This window comes from Schistocerca cancellata, chromosome 7, assembly GCF_023864275.1.
Source record: "Schistocerca cancellata isolate TAMUIC-IGC-003103 chromosome 7, iqSchCanc2.1, whole genome shotgun sequence".
Taxonomy (NCBI): domain Eukaryota; kingdom Metazoa; phylum Arthropoda; class Insecta; order Orthoptera; family Acrididae; genus Schistocerca; species Schistocerca cancellata.
The window spans coordinates 467562493-467583672 of NC_064632.1; the positions used below are offsets into that span (position 1 = coordinate 467562493).

Consider the following 21180-nt stretch of genomic DNA (forward strand, 5'->3'; position numbering starts at 1 on the left):
AACTGACTCGCAATATTTTTAGCGCAACGGAATCTGACTTTCAATAATCCCTACAAAAGAATGGCCCTGACTAACATTAACTTATACCTTTCACAAATCACTTACCTCACAAAAATCTTCGTTACTCAAGCTACTGCAATACAGCGAACGCCACTACTGCCAACTAAATAAAAGATTCAAACTACTGAAGGCACTAACTACTGATAGGCATAGTTAGCAAATGAAAGATTTTGATAGAGAACAAACAATGTATTTACCTTAATAGTGTTCAAAAGTCATAATATATATAGCAGTTCATGATATCCAGTCTTACAAATTTCAAAACTCCGCCATTTCTCTCCCCACATCCACCATTGCTGGCGGCTCACCTCCAACTGCGCAACGCTACGCGCTGTTCACATCAGCTGCCCAACACTACAATGGCAGACAACAATGCAAACTAGCCACAGACTGCATACAGCACAGCTAGTGATTTTCATACAGAGTGCTACGTGGCGTTATCAATAAGAAAACCTAAACAGCCTACTTACAGTACAACCAGCTTTGTTGTAATATTCAAGCATAGGGAATCATGGTTTAGTTTTATATAATTTCAAGCCTAAAGGCTTTACTATTAAATTGCAATTGCTTCAGTTTAGCATCAGAATGATCATTACAACTTAAATTTTCTTTGTTAGATTATTTCATTTTAAATTTTTTAGGATATTTTCATACCCATTTGTAACGTCCTCTACTGGTTGCCTGAAGAGCACATTATAAGTCTGGTTCAGCTGAGAAGTTTTTAAGTTGCATCTTAAATGGCGCTTTCAGTTTTGCTAGAGTTTTGTTTTCTGTAACTCGTGATCTGGTCTTTGCAAACTTTCATGAAGAAATTCCAAAAAAAGTACCGATATGCAGCCTAAGAAGTATAAGTGAGAGATCAGAAAGAATGGTCCTATAGGCAAGAGTATTAACATCCTAATAGTCGACTGCCGAAGCATTCGTAGGGAAGTCTCAGGGTTTGAAGTGCACCTGATCAGTGAAAAAACGGTGGAAACCAGAAATTAATAACAGTGTCAATACTGGGAATATTTAAGTGTTTATCGAAAGTTTAAGCTAATGGTAAATGGAGGTGGTGTGTTTGTCACAGGAGAACAGAGGCACATATCCACCAATTTAGAAATTGAAGCCGCATGCGAGATCGTTTAGGTAAGACTCATCGTCAGGAGCGGGCAAGAAACGATGACTGGGTCCTTCTACTGGCGCCCGGACACACCTCGTGATGTCACTGAAAACCACAGAAGAAACCTCAGTTATCTAGTTTGTTAAGATATAGTATGACTGGGGAGTCATACTATAAAAGTTCGTGGAGATTTCAATCATCCAACAATCAATTGTGATAATTACGGCATAACTTTGTTAGTGGTAGCATGACGAGACATTACTGAACGCCTTCTCTGAAAACTTCCGGGAGTAGACAGTTCGTAATACCGCTCGAGATGGAAGTAGATATAACTGCAATAAATAGACGTGACCTCTATGAGAATGTCACATCGAAACTAGTAACGGTGACCATGAAGCGGTCATGACAACAATGCTTACCAAAGTACAAAGGAAAACTACAAGTAGAAAGACATAACTGTTCAGAAAACTAGACGAAAAAGCAGCGGAGTCATGCCTAAAAGTGAAACTTGAAACTTGCAACTGAGGACAGGAGCATGTAGAGGAACTAAGGCTCGGATTTCAAAGAATAGCTCAACATGCACCGGATAGATATGTACCCAGTGAAATGAAATGTCGTGTGGCTAGGGCCTCTCGTCGGGTAGACCGTTCGCCTGGTGCAGGTCTTTCGAGTTAACGTGTCGATGGGGATGAAATGATGGTCATTAGGACAACACAACACCCAGTCCCTGAGCGGAGAAAATCTCCGACCCCGCCGGGAATCGAACCGGGGACCTTAGGATCGACATTCCGTCACGCTGACCACTCAGCTACCGGGGCCGGACTGTACCCAGTAGAACAATTCATAATACGAAGAACCTCCACGGTATGCAGTCACTGTAAAGAAACTTCTAAACAAACAGTGACTACCGCGTAATAGTTGTAAAACGACGCATAAGGCTGTAAATAGAGAGACAGAGCGACACGAGTTTGGTTGCCAAGAGAACAATGTGTGAAGTCTTTAGTGACTATCGTAGCACCGCAGCGGAATTTCGTCAAATGATTTTCCACAGAACCGGAAGAAATTCTAATCCTGCGTAACGGCTGTTAGTGGGATTAGTGTACTCACTCGCAAATCAGACAGGAACTAAAGCTGAGGACAGCAAACCAAAAGCTGAAATGCTTCCTCCATCACAAAACATTCCTTTGAAAAAGAAAACCCAGGTGAACGGTCACAATTTAATCTTCGTACCATTGAAAATATGAATGAAATAACTTTTTTCCTTTAATAGCATTAAGAAGTTTGTGCACCATGACCACACAAGAAGTATTGCAAAAAAATTGAAACTTCAGCATTGGCCGTTTATTACTGCGTATTGATTTCAGTCACTTTCAAGAAATGGTTCACTGAACAATTCTTGCCATACTTTGCTTCGAAGTCGGTCATTGTAATTACCATGTCAATAACTATTCAGCTGTTACAGTAAAACACCGAGAACAACCACCAGGAAAGCGGATATCGTGCTGTGACTGAAAAACAGAAACATACTGGACAGCGTAAGCCAAACTCCTGAGGTTCGTTAATTTAGATGTCACTCGACAGAACATACAAATCTGGCTTTCTTGCATGAGAATGTGGTCACACTGTATTGCGTTTACCCACGTGACACTGTCAGTACAATTTCGGCACAGGTTAAAAGCTATGCGGGAAAGAACAACACCAAAACTTTTAAGATAACCGACACTGAAACGCCTGTTCATGAAGGAATAGACAACTTCCCTTTCAGCGTGGGCAAACTGTGTGCGGAACGCTGAGAAGTCCCAGAAGGAAGACTTTGATAGTCAGGTGAAGATGGATACAAGGCTTGAACCTATCATTAAAATTTACAACCAGGTGGTTCACACATATACTCTGACAGCAGTGACAATTATATTATGAGGTACATTTTGAAAAAAACTAAAGGCTAGTATTTCCTGGTTTTAAGGATTCGTGGTTCAAAAAATGTGTTTGTAACCATAAAAATGTGCTTGTCACCATATCAGTTGCATATAAATTGTGTATGAGAACTTCCTAGCCTCTACTGATTAGGAATTTGAAGCCTATGAAGTATTCAGACTGCAATGTTCAACATACGGGCCAAGGAAAAGTCAAATTTCTCCCAGCTTGTTCCATCTTGCAATTACTAGCGAGAATTCGTCAAAAACTCCAACATTTCGACATTCTGAAGTCACCTTACAATGAAAAGGGAGAGTTACCTCTCGAGATATCGGCGGTTTTTGACGTTATCGGTCCGCAGTCTGCGCATTCTGAAGTCACGAATTCGAAAATGCCTTACAATGAAAAGGGAGGGTTACCTCTCGAGATATCGACGGTTTTTGACGTTATCGGTCCTCAGTCCCTCGACTTATTCGCAGAAGCTGGTTAATTGTTTGTTCGTTCAATGGATCAAATGCGGTGTCTCACTAAAGTCGAATAAGTTAAACTCATAATGCATGTTGACACCAAAAAATATGATAACACACTGATAATTTTTACAACACTCTTTTTCATTAGTCTTTCCTACCAGTAATTCTGTTTTTACACACACTGATTTAGAGTGAACTAGACTCACAGACACACACATACACGCATTATAAATCTCTTAAAAATTGCATGGAGTAGAAGCAGTTGTCAAGCAAATGTAATGATTTAAGTCTGAGTATGAAGTTAATTTTGTTGCGTATAACTTTTCTACTGATAATACTGTTCAAATCGCAATCAATGGCAATTGTTGCAACCATTTTCGATGTCTTGTCGTTAGAAATTGTCATCCTGAGAAAAATTATTCTTGACGTCTTCACAAAGCTGCGTCAGCGGTTCTCGCCTTCTGACGTCACACAGACAATTGCCGAAGAGGAGTGGATGCAGCGGAAAGACGTGAAGTAAGAATTCTCTCATGTAAATAATAAATCGAAATCTGTTTGAAAATGTGTTATTCCTCTCATATTTGAACGTATAATACATTGTACCAAAGGAAGATGAACCTGATTGTTGCCCACAGCTACACAGTTTAGCAAAACACGGTCGTGGTTTGTCCGCTATCCGACGCCATTCATGCGCAAATCTGTTCCCCTCCACGCCTCCCTATCACTCCGCCTCTATGTGCAGAAGCGCCGTCCTACGTGATGCGGGCGATAGCGCCTGCTGTCTGCATCTAAAATCTTAAGGGCGTCGATTCTTTGTGGTCTATTTTGGACAGACGGTTGCTTGATCACTACCCTCCTTCATCATAGTCACCTAAATCTGCCACTGTTTTGAAGTAAGTGTGATATATGATTCCCTTAAAAAGCTGTACAGTATCTATAGTTATCCATTTTGAGATCAATGGAAGCTGTTTTGAATGTCAACGGTTTTCCTGCACCGTATCAGAAAGGGTAACGTGTTGTCTTCTCAGTGTTCCAGAATTTTTGTCGTTTTCTTTGTGAGTTATCTGTCTTCTGACTCGTCAGATGAGGCCCCCCGAAAGTTCCTTTTCTGTGCCAACCTCTTCATCTCAAGTAGCACTTGCAACCTACGTCCTCAATTATTTGCTGAATGCTTTCCAATCTCTGTCTTCTTCTACAGGTTTTACTCTCTGCAGCTCCCACTAGCGCGCTGCAAGTTATTCCATGATGTCTTAAAAGATGCTCTACCATCCTCTCCCTCTTCTTGTCAGTATTTTCCAAATATTCCTTTCCTCGTCGATTCTGCAGAGAAATTCCTCGTTCCTTACCTTATCCGTTCACTTAATTATCGACATTCTTCTGTAGCAACACAGCTCAAATGCTTCGATTCTCTTCTGTTCTCGTTTTCTCACAATCCATGTTTCATTACCTTACAATGCCGTGCTCCGAACGTACATTCTCAGAAATTTTCTTCCTCAGATTAGGGCCTATGTTTGGTACTAGTTGCCTTCTCTTGGCCAGGAACGCCGTTTTTGTCAGTGCTAGTCTGCTTTTGATGTCCTCCTTGCTGTGACCATCACGTGTTATTTTGCTTCCAAGGCAGAAGAATTCCTGAACTTCATCTGCTTCGTGATCACCAATCCTGACGTCAAGTTTCTCGCTGTTCTCATTTCTTTCGTCTTTTTTCGATTTACTCTCAACCCATATTTGTACTCATTAGATTGTTCATTCCATTCACAAGATGCTGTAACAATTCTTCCTTATCACTGAGGACAGCAACGTCCTCAGTGAATCGTATCATTGATTTCCTTTCACCCTGAATTTTAATTCCACTCTTCAACCTTTCTTTTATTTGCATCATTGCTCCTTAGATGTATAGTTTAGACAGTAGGGGCAAAAGTCAACACCCCTGTCTAACACATTTTAATCCGAGCACTTAGTTCTTGGGCTTCCACTCCTATTGTTCCATCTTGGTGCTTGTGGGTATTATATTACCCATTTTCTAAAAGCTTACTCCTATGCTACTCAGAATTTCTAACATATATATACTAAGATGGTATCTGTTCTTTCGGACATGTCCGAAAGAACAGATCAATCTTAGTTAAGGCTCACCGGCCACTTGACCATCTTCTTCTTCTGTGCGAATGCACAAACAGTGCCAGAGCTTTTACGGGAATCGGCAACGCGCCGCGAGTAATGAGTATAATGGGCGGGGGCACTATGAATGTAGTGCGGGACAATATGTTGAGAATGTGGGTTTCGCGGGAGGCGTGCCAGAGATAAATCCCTGCAGTCGCGCTATCCTCTGAATCCTCGGTGGCTCAGATGGATAGAGCGTCTGCCATGTAAGCAGGAAATCCCGGGTTCGAGTCCCGGTCGGGGCACACATTTTCATCTGTCCCCGTTGACGTATGTCAACGCATGTAAGCAGCGAAGGGTGTTCATTTCATTGTAATTTCATTTCTAACATCTTGCGCCATTTTACATAGTCGATCGCTTTTTCCAGGTGGACAAATCCGATGAGCGTGTCTCTGGCACCTTTAGCTTTCCTAAGGCCAAACTTATCGTTGTTTAACCCCTCTTCAGTTTTCTTTTCCTTTATTCTATATATCATTGTTGTCAGCAACCTGGATGCATAAGTTGTTAAGCTGATGATGCGGTAACACTCGCACTTGTCACCTCTTGCAATCTTCGGAATCGTGTGAATGATATTATTCCAAAAGTCAGATGGCACATCGCCGGAATCGTACATTCTACACACCAAAGTAAAGAGTCGTTTTGTTGCCACTTCCCCCAACGATTTAGAAATTTTGATGGAGTATTTTCATCCCTTCTGCGTTATTTGATCGTAAGTCTTTCAAGGCTCTTTTAAATTCTGATTCTAATACTGGATGCCCTATCTCTTCTATATCAACTCCTGTTTCTTCTTCCATCACGTCATCAAATATGTCTTCCTCCTCATAGAGAACTGCAGTGAACTCTTTCCACCAGTCCGCTCTCTCCTCTGCATTTAACAGTGGAATTCCCACTGCATTCTTAATATTAGCACTCTTGCTTTTAATTTGATTGAAGGTTGTTTTGACCTGTCTACGTGGGGAATCAGTCCTTCAGACAACAATTTCTTCTTCAATTTCTTCACTTTTTTTTTGCAGCCGTTTTGTCTTATCTTCCCTGCACTTCCTATTTATTTCATTCCTAAATAAGTTGTATTTCCGAACTCCTGAATTTCCCTCAACATTTCTGTATTTTCTTCCTCTCTCTGTGACCTACCCTTGCACATTAACAAGTTTCTCTTTTGAGCCTGCTTACTGCAGTGCATCTTGTGAGGAACTCGCAAGTCATGGGTACGGCAGCTTCAAAAAAAATGGTTCGAATGGCTCTGAGCACTATGGGACTCAACTGCTGAGGTCATTAGTCCCCTAGAACTTAGAACTAGTTAAACCTAACTAACCTAAGGACATCACACACATCCATGCCCGAGGCAGGATTCGAACCTGCGACCGTAGCGGTCTCGCGGTTCCAGACTGCAGCGCCAGAACCGCGCGGCTACTTCGGCCGGCACGGCAGCTTCCAGGTACCGCTTGTGATTATTTCTGAAACATTCCTCAACTGTTCCCTGTCGCTAATTCCTTGCATTTTTTTAAACCGGTTTTCTGTGACTGACAGAGTCAGTTGTCAGTATCTCAAGTACCACGAAACAGGTGCGGACAATATTTACTTGGGTAGCTCCGCTCACACAATACCGACATTTGAATTGTAAGTGCGGTATTTCTCCGAATCGATTCCCCAATCGAAAAATAAATTCAGACACACGTACTACCGAGATAGACACAGAAGGAAAAGTGAAAACCATGAAGAATTTATATTTTTCTCTGCACAAAGTTATTTGTTATGTTGGTGTATCACCTTTGTTCAGGTTAGATAGCAAAGTGAAAACAGTGCAAGTAACACTTTTCCTGAAAATAATATATTAAAAATGAGAAAATTTGTATGTATCCTAATTTTTACGACAGATCAAGTTATTTAGGGATGGTAGTGACTCGCGATATACTTGTGGAGTATTTGCAAACATTAAATGAAATTAACTGGAATTTTCACAGCAGTAGAAATAAATTCCTAGAATGGAGCGTAGCATACGGGAAATAAATAGCTATGTTTTCTTCTAACTAATAACAACATTCAGTACATTATCACCTGACCAAATTATTTATTTCGATGAAGTACGAAATTCGCAATTTGTTTTACGGCGATTTGTAGTACACTGTCTTATCAGACAATGGTGAGCTTTCTTTGCTTATGATTAACGACTGTTGATTTTTTGAAGGCGAAAACAAAGTACGTTAATATAAGTTACGACAATATGCTTGAAACCCATTCACCCACATCTACTCATTTCTGACCCCTGTGTGCAGATTGTCCTCTGAATGTTACAAGTGAGTTGCAACTTTTATTCGTTCGTCACTTCTTTTGTGATCTTTTGAGGTAGATATGTTTGATGAAAAGTCATAGGACAAGGTTTCACCTGTTTCACAAAAAGTAAGTTTTCTTTTTCTTTATCAAACATCTTTCAGTACATTTGTGCCGTGAGGGGTTCTTCGTTTCATTGCGCATCTTCAGATATTTAAAATTTTAATACTAACAGTAGAAACTGAAGTCTGGAACTAAATATTTGTCATTGCTTATCATCCCCGTGACCGGACAACAGAACCGCAATAATGTAACCTTCTTGCTTTCCTTCTCGACGGATTTCATTTCGCACATCGTTTGTCTGATGCCGTTGTTACAGCCCTTTTCTATGAATATGTACCGTAGAAGAGGTCTTGCTGTAGTTTATAAGCCGGCCGCAGTGGCCGAGCCGTTCTAGGCGCTTCAGTCTGGAACCGCGCGACCGCTGCGGTCGCAGGTTCGAATCCTGCCTCGGACATGGATGTGTGTGATGTCCTTAGGTTAGTTAGGTTTAAGTGGTTCTAAGTTCTAGGGGACTGATGATCTCAGATGTTAAGTCCCATAGTGCTCAGAGCCATTTGAACCATTTTTTGCAATTTATAGACACCAGCCACGTTAATACACACATTAAAAGTAGAGTAAAGGACACATAACTGTATCACAGAGCTTTCAGTTTCACCTGCATGACGACAGCGAATTGTCGTTGCATGAAATCGAGACAGCAGAAGGTTTAGCGAGCCCTATTGATTCACGACGGCTCAACTGACATCGCTAACGGGATACTCCCACCCCGCCAATATGGTTTCATACATACCCAGGCCCTTTCACTGGTGTGTACCAACTTCTACCACGACCGCTTTGTCAAGACGTCACATTAGTCCAGGCAAGTGTTCATTTCAAGTGTTCTTGTGGCCATGCTAAACACTATAGCACATCTGTTAGTCAGCGGCTCTTCTACCTCAGAGTAACAAGATGGTTCTGGAAGGAACGCCTTTTTACCAGTTTCTGTTGTCTTCTGTAATCTATAGCAAATATGTAAGCACCCTTTCGTTTAGAGTTTTTGCTATGCATAAAATATTAATACAGCATATAGAGCAAGGTTCTTGTATCAGGGACAGTTTACAGACTACCAAAAAACAAGAAATTAACTAACAGAGGGCATTCCAGATGATTAACTTCCGTTAGAGGATGTAATAAATAACACTTCATAATAACAGGAGCGAATTAAGATTTTTTTCACACGACATAGGTCACTATAGGACAGATACCCAGAGGAAATATTTTACAGTCCACGACTTGCAGTCGAGCACTGCTGACAGCCGCCGTAGGTTCTACAAACATTTTTCCCCCCACAAGCGACATATTTGGTCTCGTCCTCCCTCTCCCCCCCCCCCCCCCCCAATCTTCCCTTAAACAGTAGAAACCTACCCTTGGGCAGTTGATAAGACCTTCAATAATAAATCTAAGTCTAGGGATCGTGGTAGTGAACTGTTTTTCTTTTAAAACAGCTACTATGTAGACACTCCTCAGTAACAGAGACACATTTCGGAATATTCTGCTATATATTTGGAGAGGAAGGTAATTTTCGAAGTACTTAAAAACATCAAGTGAAAATCTTTTGTTACATACTGCCTGACAAGAAACTGAAGCATCCAGATCACATGGTCGAATGTCATAATTCCATATACATCCGCACAATGTAGATGATTACAGTAAGAAGTTTCTGTGGCAGGTGATACTATCGCCAAAGTGCAAGAACGGGGTTCGTTTTTAGTGTTGCTCGTGTTTAGTGTTCCCACTAGCCTGACAGGCTATATAAGGCCCCTGGTCAGCGTCAGATGTTGAGTGATCACTGTGAAAGACACGGAGAAACCGCATACTCGTGCCAGACAGTGTTATCAGCACATGGCAGATTTTGAAAGAGGCCTCATTGCGGGACTCCATTTGGCCAGTTGGTCCAATCGTACGGTACCCAGACTTGTGGGGCATTTGAATGTGACAGTGGTCCAATCTTGGATTGCATGGGAACGTTCGGGAAGGCATACACGTTGTTAAAATTCCAGTCCACCACGTTTGACCGTCACGAGGAAGGATCGACGTATTGTGCACCAGCCACATTGTGATACCTTCATATACCTGCAACAGCGATTCGAGAACAAGCAATGGATTCCCTATAACATTGTGTGTCATTCCGCACCATCGATAGGAGGCTAGCGGCAGCCAAACTAGAGAATTACTCTCCCGTTCTTAGGCTGTAGTTAACACCACGACACAAACTGCTGCGATTGAAGCAGCGCCATGACAGGGATGCATGGACTGCTGATGAATGGCGTCTCATTGTGTTCAGTCTGGATCACAGTTCTACACCACCCTGGATGCATCGTCGTCGAGAATGGCGGCGACCTGGGAAAGGATCCAATACTTCCAACACTTTGGAGAGGTACAGCAATGTTACTCTGTCGTAATGGTGTGGGGAACCTTAGGATATGACTTCAGGTCACGGCTTTTAGTGATTTAGGGAACTCTGATGGAACAGCAGCGCACCAAGGACAGCCTGCATCTTAATGTGTTACTTCGTGATGCCAAGAAGATCATAGCCCACAAACAGAAAGCTCCTATAAACTGTTTTGTGATGATGAGGTTCTCTTGTGGCCGGCCTCCCGATCTATTCCAAATGGAACATGTGGGGGAATAGCTCGGACTTCAGCTCCATTCCAGTGCCAGTATCTATGATAGCAGTATATCAGGACCAGTGCCAATAGTTGAAGGCCAGCTTGTAAGAGGTATGTGCTGCCTGTGATATGTAAGCTATAAGAGAATCTGAGACCAAAGAGCAGTGTTGACTGCAGTACGAACTGTGTAGCAGTAGCAGTAAGTTGTTGCTAGCGAGCAGTCGCTTGTCGGCGTTTGTCAGTCCTGTCTGGTGTATCATGTTGGCTGGGCCGGTCGTGGTGCAGCGATGCCGGAGCCTGAGTATTATTGTATAAGGTAAAAAAGCAGCCTCGCGCATATCTAGTAATATTATGTAAACTCACATGTAAATCTTTTAAAAATGTTCTAATAATAATCTTTGTATAATTTCTAACAAGCATTCATTTCAATTTAAAGAATTTAATATTTTTTTAATGCATGATCATTCCGATTGTTGCAAAAGAAAAATCATTTACTTCCTTTCATAAATAACAGATGTATAGGCCAGCATTGCACAGAGCTGTGCCGGAAAAGAGCTATTGTAAGAGCAGATAGCTGCCGACTTTATCGAGGTGAGAATTTTTTGCTTTTTATTATGAGGTTTAGGAATTTTTTCTGTTTCGAGCTTATATTAAATGAGAAAAGAATTCTGTGGGTACATTAAATGGGAACCAATTTTGTTCAGAGGTTACACAAAAAATAGAATCATATTACTATTATTATTAATTAAGTTTTTTTGTGAGGTTACACAAAAATTAGAATCATTAACCAAATAATATTTAATTATTTCGTGTGGGGAGGTTACACTTGGCGACAACCGGCCAGGATCGGATTTCCTTTGTGAATTTCTGAGAAGTAGTCATATATCTGCTCTTATTTACTTAAATGTAGTTTGCATCTGGCGCAACGCATTTACTAATTTGTCACTCTTTCTTTCACAGATCATCGGCAATTTATTGCTCTTTGTTGTAATTCTTTGTTTCATTTCGCTTTGTCGTTGTTTCATTTGTGCTTAATTTTGATTTGTGAAAAAATGTTGCGAAAAACTCTTAACAGTACATTGTGATGTGCAATGAGTGAAATTGCCGACTCGATTAATTTGACCGATAATACTTGCGACACTCAGTGTAATGGCGATAATCCTCCATTTACAGACAATCAGTGCATACCGATCACTAGTAATGATTTTAATGCTAATGATGAGCGAACAAATGCAATTATGTCCAGAGTAAATGTAACAATTGATGACGCGGCACGTTCCGATACAATGAACGCTGCTCAGTTTGACGCACCCAGTTTGCAAAATTTGCATAGTGAACAGATAAATTTTTCTCACGAAGATGAACAATGTAGGCAAAATACGTCAGATTTATTTGATTCAGAGGTAGTGACCAACAGTGCACATTGAATTGGCGAACCTTTTCAAGAATCAGAAAATGACCAAACGGTTACACAAAACGTGACAAATTCAGATACACCACCACATAGCTCAGAGAAAAGAGTCGCTAATTTTGTATTGGATCAAATTATGGCAGTATTGCTACAACTTAATAAAAAAATAGACAACAATTCCAAACTACAGAATGAAAGACAAGATAACAACTTCAAACAACTTTATGAAAATTACAAACAACTCAATGAAAAATTAGGCAACAATTCCAAACAGCTTAGTGAACAGATTACAGCCGTTGCCGTGCAATGTCATGATACTAAAGAACAATTACGTGAGGAAATTAAGGCTTGTGCTAGGAACAGTAGTGAAGAAATTAGATCTGTGGCACAAGAATTAAGTAATACACATGCAGCCACAACTAAAATACTTAGAGATGAAATTAGTGCAGTCGCTAAACAATGTTCTGAAAACGCAACGCAGTTACGCGACGAGTTTAAATCAATGTCAGCAAAACTTTCACGTACACTGGATGCGAAAGTAGACGTGAAATTTGACCAACAGAATAGCCAAATTGACGAACGTTTTAATCACCACCTACAAAACAGTGAAACGCGTTACTGTAAATTTATACAGGAACAGAATAAAGTAAAGCGACAAGTTATGGAAACAATTACTGCACAGAGACAGGAAGATAAATGTAAATTGTTTTCGAAAGCAAAAACATACGTAGACAACAATATTGCTACAGTATCAGACGAAATTAATGCTATCAAACAGTTGAACACCGAATTACATGATGAAATCTCTGATCTTAAAACAAAAACAGACACACACACAGTAGACTTTCAGACAATGACCGACAGACTTGAACAATTAGAACTAATACAGGATCTCGATGCCATCAAAGCAGACGTTAAAAAATTGAATGAAACCACACGTAAAATACAAAAACAAATTAATGCTTGTGATAATAAAAACGATGATCAGGTAAAAGCACTGACTGAAAAATATGATGAATTGGCCAGTCGTGTTGATGTTATCGAAAGTAATAATGACACCAAATCAGACGATACGTCATCTGTTTCGTTTAATCAAACACCCGAATCTCAAAATTTACAGCAGACGGTCAGTGAGATAGGTTCGTCTAATAATTCATTACGTAGAAAATTGTCAACTTTACAGCAAGAGGTGACAGAGATGAAAAATGTTTCAGCCTCTAACACGGCACAGCATACGCCACATTCCGAACATTTCTCACACTCACACAGCATGTATAATTTAGGTAATTTACCGAGAGTACGTGAGTTAGATTCCGAACAGTCACAGATAAACAGATTATCATACAATCCTGAACCTGCTAAGACATACAGAGACGATAATTTTTATTACAAACACTTTCTATCCGTGAGAAAATTTAAAGTATTTAAAAATGACAGAACACAAATACATCCTTTGGACTGGATACGACAAATTGCTTTTGTAGTTTTATCAGCTTGGCCTGTAATGCAGAAACTAGAATTGGCCTGGATACAACAATTAGCTTTTGAATTTTCACCGGCATTGCCTGTAACGCGGAAACTAAAATTTATTTGTAGCACGTAATTGATCTCAGGGGATTCATTACACTTCGATGAATATGTGCTGTAGCGTGCACAGGGCCCCGAGACGTAGTAGTGCTATTTCATCTTTAGTTTTCTGCACTGCTGCCTTCTCTTCTACTATCCTTTATATCTATCAAAACAGCTCTTCAACTATCGACCTATCTATAATTAGGAATTAGTAAAGAAACATGAGACGACAAGTTTTACCTGAAAGTACAGCTATCATTATACGCTCCAGAAATGACAACCACCAAAACTTTAATAGCAGGCAAAATTTTAATCATCAGTATGTACAAAATTTTCAGCAACTGGTAACAAATTTTGGTAACAACAGAGGCTTTTCCCTACAACAGCAACAAAACCAACCGGTTAGCATACCAAACCAACAATGTAATGTACAAGGTCAACCAAACTTTAATGTTTCGCCGCCTACACGTATAGCGTCGGCTCCACCGAATATTAACGCACAGCAACAAGGAAATCAGTATGTACAGAAAACACACCATTTCAACTCATATCGCAATGCACCGTATAGAAATGACTATCATGACAGACGTAAATGTAATGAGCACAATTTTCAGCGTACGTTTAATAACAGTCGGCCTTACCAGCAACAGAATCATCCGCAACAACAGATTATCATGAATGAACCAGACAGTAGATATCATCCCGAACGTAATACGTCAGGATGAAATAACAGAACAGTACAAATAGATGAAATGCCACAGCATCCTCCCGCAAATAATAGCACGTCAGATAGAATATGACTAGATACAGTACAGGTTGCATCTTCAAGCAACGCAAACAATACTTTTGACACAGAGAGTCTTGCTCACGAAAATGTTATTAGTTTTGACAGCATCCGATACACACTTTTGCATGAAAGACATAATCACAACGTATGTAGACGACATTCTTATTGCAGAAGCTAACTGGACTAAACACAATCTGATTCTTGAACAAATGTTACGAACTTAACGTGCACAAGGACTCACAGGTTATCTTAGCAAATCGCACTTTGGCAAAACTTCTATAAAATTTCTTGGACATGTAATTTCAGCAGAAGGCATTGCGCCTGACCCTGAAAAACTTCAAGCTTTACGTGACATTACTGTTCCTACGACGTAGAAACAATTACGCAGCTTTCTGGGATTAATTAACTTTTTTCGTAAATTTATTCATTACGCTGCTTTAGACACCCCTAGATTATGTCAATTGACGGGTAATAACACTATTTGGTCCTGGGATAGCCAAGCACATTATGAATTTGTGAATCTGAAAGAAGCTTTGTTGAATGCACCAGTTTTATCACATCCAGATCTTACTAGAAATTTTTCCATTGCTACCAACAGTTCTAACACCGCTTTAGGCGTACACATTTTTCTGGAAATTGAAGAAGATGGTACTACAGTAATTAAAAACATCGCCTTTGGGAGTCGCATTCTGTCACCTGCTGAACGCAATTATTCTGCTACAGAACTTGAAACATTATGTGTTGTATGGGTATTTACGAGATTTAGGCATTTTCTTTATGGAAGACACACTACCGTTTACACAGATCATAGAGCTATACAGTTTTTACTTTCAGCTGTATTTACACACGACAGATTAAGTAGATGGAAACTTTATTTACAAGAATTTAATTTTACAATTGTTCACATTCCCGGTACACAAAATATTGTAGCAGACGCACTATCCCGTTCTCTCAGCAAAAATCAGCCAGACATCGCAATCAACTTCTGCCAAGCAAATTTCAGCGTCATGTATATTCAACACGTTGCATTTGAAAATTTCATTTCGTCGTCATTACGAGACATAGCACGAGAGCAGAGTAAAGACAACGTGTGGAAAGAAATTAAATACCTTTGGCAAGATAGGAATAATGTTACCATTAGAAACCATTACACTGTACGCAATAATATTCTGTTTCGCCGCTCTCACCCTGACAGCAACAACTGGTCACTATGCATTCCTGACGAACTTGTTAACAAATTAATTTGGTATACTCATTTAAGTTTCGCACATTATGGAGCCAGAAAATGTTTTCTTATACTGAGACAGAATTGTTATTTTGCCAATATGGAGAAACGTATTCGACGAGTTTTAGCGTCATGTAAAATCTGCCAGAAAGCTAAGTCAGATACGGCTTCACATATTCCTCCATTACATCCCATTGTACCTGTTGAATTGAGACACATGGCCGTTGTAGACATTTTTGGTCCGATTCCCAGATCTAATAGAGGTTTTTGCTACATTTTTGTCACTGTTGAACTCACTTCAAAATTTGTTACCTTCACTCCGTTACGCAAAGCTACTGCTAAATCGATTTCGAATGCATTTGTAAAACATTTTTTATTTCATGTAGGGCATGTATTGAAAGTAATTTCCGACAATGGACCACAATTTCGATCTGCTATATGGACACGTATGTGTCCGATCTATATATCCAAGTATCATGCTTCTTCGAACCCTTGTGAACGATTAATGAAAGAAATTGGTAAACTGTGTAGAATATACTGCCATAAAAGACATATTGATTGGGAGACACAAGTACTCTCATTCCAGGATGTAATTAATTGCATACCAAATGAATCTACTATGCTATCTCCGACTGTTATACTGAAAAAGTTGAACCACCCAACAAAATTAAAGAATTAGTATCCTTTCCTACATCTCGTCGACTACGACACCATGAAATAATTGACATTGCGCTGGACAGCATCAAACGTGCCGCAGAGCGCCGGAGAAGACAGCAAAAACAGGTTTGTACACGCCGTGACTTTCACATTGGACAGAAGATATTAGTGCGTACACACTATTTATCTAACAGAGGAAAGAGTAGATGTAGTAAATTTGAGCTTCTATGCGCAGGTCCATATAAAATTCGCAGCATTCCTCACCCCAATGTAGTACACGTCAAATGGCTCTGAGCACTATGGGACTCAACATCTATGGTCATCAGTCCCCTAGAACTTAGAACTACTTAAACCTAACTAACCTAAGGACAGCACACAACACCCAGCCATCACGAGGCAGAGAAAATCCCTGACCCCGCCGGGAATCGAACCCGGGAACCCGGGCGTGGGAAGCGAGAACGCTACCGCACGACTACGAGATGCGGGCTAGTACACGTCGAAACTCTGAGAACCAAAAAAAGTAAAGGCAATCACCATGTCTCCAATATTAAACCCTTTCTTGAATGAACATACTTTTTGATTTATCACATTGTAATGCCATTTCCTGATTTTTATATGACCACTTATACAATTATATTTATATGAACACTTACTGATGATTATTATATTTTTTCTTGGCAAGTGCCCGGCAAGGTAAGGTTAGCAGGTCGCTTTTCTTGTCGTTACACATAAGACAGTGCACATTTTCCATTTTTCATGTATATATGACCGTTTTCCTGTTTGTTTGTATACACTATCAAATGTTTAAGATGTAACAAACACCAGTTGACTTTGACACTTTGTCTTATCATATCTCAACATCGTGACTATTTTACATTTCTTTTTTGCTACTACATTATGATACTCTGTGTACATTTTTGCACCTGCACACTGTCTGTGTTTTGACATATTACGTTTTCCGTCATGCTATGCTGTATGCTTAATTATATCACAACAAACCAGTTTTTATTTAATGGGTATATGATTTAAATGCAAGACATTAATCGTTGATCATCATCTTCAGAAAGCAATAACGTGTAAAAGAAATAAATGAAACAAACCACAGTGGATTACTATGAAATGGGAATTTCGCCTTCGGAATGAACGAAAAAAGATGCAATACCTCGTCACGAAGAGTAAATGGATCAGGATTAACAAACATTAACATGAATATACTATACACATCGTATGATAGCAGTCTTAACTAATTTTTTCTTTCAGAATACGAGGCGATTGATGCAGGCTGTCAGACAGAACTACACATCTCAGTTTTAGCGATGAAATATGCTAGAAATAAGGAACTCCATACTATGAATAGTTGTACGAAGTAAATGGTAATATGAATAATGAATAATGAAGTGTCTTTTTGCAGATGATAATGAATGATGATGAATAGTGATGAAGAATATGGTAATATGAATAATGAAGTTTTTTCTTTGCAGGTGATGATAATAATGAAGTTATGGTGATATGAATAATGAAGTTTTTGTTTACAGGTGATGATAGTGATAAATTTTATATGGCCACTAAACGCACCACTTTTAAGTTCTTCTTTGCAGATGAGAATAATGATGAAGTTTATATATTTACTGTTAGTTAAGAAATGCTATGTAGTTATTTAAGTATTTATTGCAGTTCATTTTGACAGTATGTCTTATTCGCATGGTATAATGACTGAAGGTTTTGGATAGGACAGCTAGAGTACATATATATATATATATATATATATATATATATATATATATATATATATATATATATATATATTGAGTACACATTTCATTACCTCTTAATTCGAAGTTCACTACTTTTCAGCATAATATGCGTTTCTTCTTTCAGCTTAATAATCCATTTTGTATTTTTTCTAGGAGAAGCTATTCACAAAATTAATATGCTATAAGCAGTTAATCATCAATCCCAACGCAATGCATTGCTAGCAAAAAATAAATAAATAAATAAAAATTTATTACCCATCCCAAATAATGCTACCAGTTTAAGAGAGTTCTGAATAATACTGAATGATGTTTCCTAATCACAGACCTTGAGTAATAGACAGTGTGTTACATTTTCAATATGTCCTATGTCACTTGAATGATGAGTTCTAAGTAATACTGAATGATGCTTTGTAATAATGCATAAATACTATGCGAATAATTTCTGTAAATAATATTTTTGTTATACTCTATAAATGCTATGCCAATAATTAACTCTCATTTTGAATGATAACTTCTGAATAATACTGAATAAGGTTTTATAAAAATATAAGAATACTTTGTAACTGGCCAATGAGTGCCAATAATTATTTTAAATACGTTGTATGTCACTTGAGTGATGAAAAATGTTTTGTACTATTCAATACTTGCTATATGTTTAGTAACTGGCCAATGAATGCGCTGTTTCTTATTTTAATTTTGTATTATGTCACCTACATGCTATTATATATGAATACCAGTAGCTTGATGCCACTCCTGTTTTGAATGATGACTTCTGATGGTTTGTAACTGGCCAATGAGTGCCAATGATTACTATAACTAGGTGAATTATGTTAATACTATGCCATTTATTAGCTCCTATTTTTAATGATGACTTCTGATGGTTTGTAACTGGCCAATGAGTGCCAATGATTACTATAACTAGATGAATTATGTAAATAGTATGCCATTAATTAACTCTTGCTTTGAATGATCACTTTTAAATAATGTATAAAAATGGTTTGTAACTGGCCAATGAGTGCCAATGTTCACTGTAATCAGATGATTTATGAACATTATTCTGTAATACTTCATACATAGTACAGAAGTGTTCAGAAACTAGGCAATGAGTGCCAACAGTTAGTCAAATCGGTTGATAGAATAGTGTAATTCTCAATGATGACTAGTATGAGAGTTAATGTCCTTCACCTTCTGACCTAATTACCAGAAATTACTGCAATATACGTTTGTCCTGTCTATCCTTATGATCATGGAGCACTATATTTGGTTTCTGCACTAATTCTACGTTGGTGAATGAGTGTGGTGTTGACACATCATGGTGTCCACCACCTTGAACAATGGAGATGTTACTATGGTTCCACTGTTTGGTGTAGCTAATGTACTACCAAAATGATAACATGGTATATTAATACAACATTTCAGTGTCTTGGCTACACTGATTAATACTTCAGTGTGGAGAACTTCAGATTGTCTCACTTGGTGTTGTGCTTCTGTAGAAAGATATGGACTTTCAGTGCAGCTACGTGCAACCTAATGTGCTACAACCATGATGCAATCCTTCCCTTTCCTATCCTAGTTCCAGCAAAATGGTAACAAAAAAAGACTACACTGCGTATGCACTTTATGGCATTTGTTAATATGTTTTGTACTCATTGCGTATACATTTTGTGATTGCTTGATATGTTCTGTACTCAGTGCATGTGCACTATATTTCATTTCATGTTATGCACTTATATATATGTATATACTCTGTGACTGTAAACTTAGTTAATTAAGAAAAATTGCGAATATATTTAGTGATTTCTTGATATGTTCTGTACTCAGTGCATGTGCACTCTATTTCATTTTGTGTTCTGTACTTATATATGTGTATATACTCTGTGACTGTCAACTTAGTTAATTAAGTAGATTTTAGAAAAATCTGTTGCTCATGGCAAGTCCAATTGACTCACCATCACTGCCAAATTTTTGCCCCCCCCCCCCCCCCCCCCCCCCAGTGGAGGGTTATATAAGAGGTATGTGCTGCCTGCGATATGTAAGCTATAAGAGAATCTGAGACCAAAGAGCAGTGTTGACTGCAGTACGAACTGTGTAGCAGTAGCAGTAAGTTGTTGCTAGCGGGCAGTCGCCTGTCCGCGCTTGTCAGTCCTGTCTGGTGTATCATGTTGGCTGGGCCGGTCGCGGTGCAGCGATGCCGGAGCCTGAGTATTATTGTATAAGGTAAAAAAGCAGGCTCGCGCATATCTAGTAATATTATGTAAACTCAAACATGTAAATCTTTTAAAAATGTTCTAATAATAATCTTTGTCTAATTTCTAACAAGCATTCATTTCAATTTAAAGAATTTAATATTTTTTTAATGCATGATCATTCCGATTGTTGCAAAAGAAAAATCATTTGCTTCCTTTCATAAATAACAAATGTATAGGCCAGCATTGCACAGAGCTGTGCCGGAAAAGAGCTATTGTAAGAGCAGATAGTTGCCGACTTTATCGAGGTGTGAATTTTTGCTTTTTATTCAGAATGATCTTACAGGGCCATGACGCAGCACTGCTGTCGTCCAAATTTTACCAGGTTACTGAATTTATTTTTTATTACGAGGTTTAGGAATTTTTCTGTTTCGAGCTTATATTAAATGAGAAAAGAATTTTGTGGGCACATTAAATGGGAACCAATTTTGTTCAGAGGTTACACAAAAAAATAGAATCATATTATTATTATTATTAAGTTTTTTTGTGAGGTTACACAAAAATTAGAATCATTAACGAAATAAAATATTTAAAATTATTTCGTATGGGGAGGTTACAAGCTTGCCTCTGGACAGGGTCTTTATAACACCATTCCCAACCGAATCAGTACATAAATCCAGGTCACCTACGTGCAATGTCATATGGATAAGTAGGCTCATACTTCCCAATCCTTTGTAAACTTGACTTGATATTTTAATCGTGTACCCTCCCCACAAAAAAGAAATAAAAAATATTAAATAAATATTATGGATAGTGATTCTGAGCCAAGTGTAACCGCCCCACAAAATTTGTTAAAATAATAATAATGAATATGATTCTAATTTTTTTTGTGTAACCTCAGAACAAAAT

The 21180-nt window shown here is 38.8% G+C and overlaps 1 non-coding gene across 1 annotated transcript; it reads left to right on the top strand.

Annotated features, from left to right (window-relative positions):
• The first annotated feature begins 5874 nt into the window (after positions 1–5874).
• On the top strand, positions 5875–5948 carry Trnat-ugu (transfer RNA threonine (anticodon UGU)). The gene has a single exon. It is a non-coding gene; the product is annotated as a tRNA-Thr (tRNA).
• The last annotated feature ends 15232 nt before the right edge of the window (positions 5949–21180 follow it).